Source organism: Sipha flava, unplaced genomic scaffold (assembly GCF_003268045.1).
Source record: "Sipha flava isolate LNK unplaced genomic scaffold, YSA_version1 592_pilon_pilon, whole genome shotgun sequence".
Lineage (NCBI taxonomy): Eukaryota > Metazoa > Arthropoda > Insecta > Hemiptera > Aphididae > Sipha > Sipha flava.
The window spans coordinates 8,118-10,925 of NW_020273572.1; the positions used below are offsets into that span (position 1 = coordinate 8,118).

A 2,808-nucleotide genomic window follows, 5' to 3' on the forward strand; every position below is an offset into this window, starting at 1 on the left:
ACTTCAAAATTAAAAAAATATATAAAATGATTTTAATTTCAACAAAAAAAATTAAATACTTTCAATTAAACAAAGTAATAATAACATAATGAATGAGAATTATTTATTATACATTTTCTCAATTTGCATAGTAGTTAGTTAGTGATGGTTGTTCTATAATTATTTCATTGAATGATACTTTTTCATATTCAGGTTCAGGAGGTATGGCCTTATAACTACTTTGTGAACTATTTAATGATAGACACACAGTGGAATGTGATGAAAGCGATGGAGTTGTTAAAGAGCTACAATATGTTTAAGCCGTGCCTCAGATATTTATTTTGAAATTCTTGCTGAAGGTTAATTACTATTTCTAAAGGTAGTTGAGCTAACTGTGTAGCTACGAGTTATCCAAATAAAGTGAACTCATTATTTGAAGAACGTGATGATGAACTCATTTCTCTTAGAGCTCTCACTGCATCATCCAAAGAATTATCAATTTTTGACATTTAATATTATTTGTATTGTTTCTTTTTTGCAATACTCTCTTTTTTGTTTGTGTGTTACCTTATTCATATACCTTGTTCTTGAGTTTGTTTACTTTCTTTATCTTCTTTATTACTGAAAATTTGTGATGCTTCATCTGCATTGATTTCATCATGTAATAAATAAATACATAAATATTTTTATTCATTAAAGTTTTGAAATTTATTTAGAATTCATCGAAAATTTTTATTGTATGGTGTTATTATTTATTTTATTTATTTTTAAAGGTACCACAAAAAGAAAGTAAATGACAAATTATAATTAATGAATTTGAACTTAAATGGAATTTTCCCTAGTTCTACTGGTTCTTAATATTTCAACTGTAAATGAACTTTCAGCATATTAATTTTAGCCGGGGTAATGTCAATTGGTCGTATGAAATTGGTTGTTAGGTGAATTAGTCATTTGGTAAACTAACCATTTTCAATATAATATGTATTTTTAAAAAAATATTTGGTCATAATTTTGAATTTAATGTATGTGTAATTCTAAGTTTTAAAAAATAATATATGTGACAATAATTATAAGTTATGAGCTATCCCAGATATATATTCATCCAATGTTCTATTATTAAACGTTTTACATATTGTATTTATCCTCTCAGCGGTATCATTATATTTCCTTCGTTTTCTAGGGTTTACTGCTCCAGTGCAATATTGGACCATTTTCACACGGTTTAGTTTTTCTTCTTTTTGTAGGGCTCTTATAAATTTCCAAATGCTAGGGTGAATAGCATTTAATATGGATGAAAAATTATAATGCCATCCTTTTACCGATTAATTGGTTTTTGGAATGTTATATTCATCAACATAGCTATTCCAAATTGTAATTGAAAATTTTGGATTTTTCCTTTTCCCGTTCCTGTCCATTTTACCAACCCACGTTTCTTCAAAATAGTCAAGTAATCTCGATAAATCAGATTCCAGTTCTCGGTAAAAAGGAGTCTCAACTAATTATTCAAAATATCTTACAACATAATCAACTGGAACATATGCCAAGGCGTTTAATTTTTTTATTTCAAAAGCGAAAGTAGAATCTTCTTTATATTGTTTTGATAGAACACATTCTTGAATGTGTCTCCAGACAGATTGCGCAAAGTGAAAATGACAACCACGAATTTTGATATCACGGAATTCTTTTTTGAAAGCAGTCATTGCACCAATTTCAAAATCTAACATGACCGTTTTTGGTTTTAAGTTGCAGTTAAATGTTTTTAGACTTTGCAACAGACAAATATGTTTTCTTTTTTTTTATTTGGTAAGAGTACAACATAAACCGAAGGTAAGACGTTTGAAGATTGTATTCCATGAATAGTATATAATTGTTTAAAAATAAATGGGGAACATGAAAATGTGCCATCTGCATACCAATGATCGCATTCAGACATTTTCTGAAAATTTTCTTCCATGGAAAATAATAAAAATCAATCGCAGTTATCCGGGTCATGATCGAAAGAATCATATAGTAAGAATGACTTACCATCTGATGTTTTTTTTATAATCTTCTGGTATTACAAGATCATATAATGATTGCGGTATACCTGGTGCTGCATTTTCACGTTCTCTTATACGCAGAATAGTCCTTTTCATTAAAAGTAAGCCAGGCATTTGACCGGAACTGCTGTATTTAACTAAAAATATTAAAAATGACATTAGGTTGTATAATTTTATATTATATTAGAAAAATTAAATTATTGTTTAAACAAATTGTATATATTACCTCTGAAGCAACAGTTGCTACAACAGATTGAGTACTTAGTTCAGTTTTATTAGCAAGCTCCTTTAAATTTGTCATTGCTCTTTTTGCTTCGATTTTGGCAATATCGGGGAAATGAACATGCGATATCTTGGTTACATCACTTAGAATGGAATTTTCATCCATATATATTCTGGCTTTACATTTTTTTTTTTAAATTTTCAACACATTTCCATATAGTTTTTTTATCATTTCTACTTTCAAAACGATATAAAAAAACCATCATGCACGAGCATATCTTTTCCTCTTTCACTTCTAATAAAATTTAGTGGCATATTAATTATTATTTTTTTATTTTTTATTAACTCGATTATATAATTATTAGCACTAGACTACACCGTCAATCACAGTCAACTGAAATTTGTTAACACAGTATACACTATAGATGAAACGAAACATTGTTATTTGTATTCCAGATAAAGAACATCCGATAATAGTTGTTATGGTAATATAAAATAGCTATAATAATGCTAGTTGTACATTTGTACACGCTGTTATTTAACTTATTATCGTAAAACTTTTTATACC

The 2,808-nt window shown here is 27.8% G+C and overlaps 1 pseudogene; it reads right to left on the bottom strand.

Moving 5' to 3' along the window:
- Nucleotides 1-1,294: 1,294 nt before the first annotated feature.
- On the bottom strand, nucleotides 1,295-2,555 carry LOC112691297 (annotated as a pseudogene).
- Nucleotides 2,556-2,808: the final 253 nt, after the last annotated feature.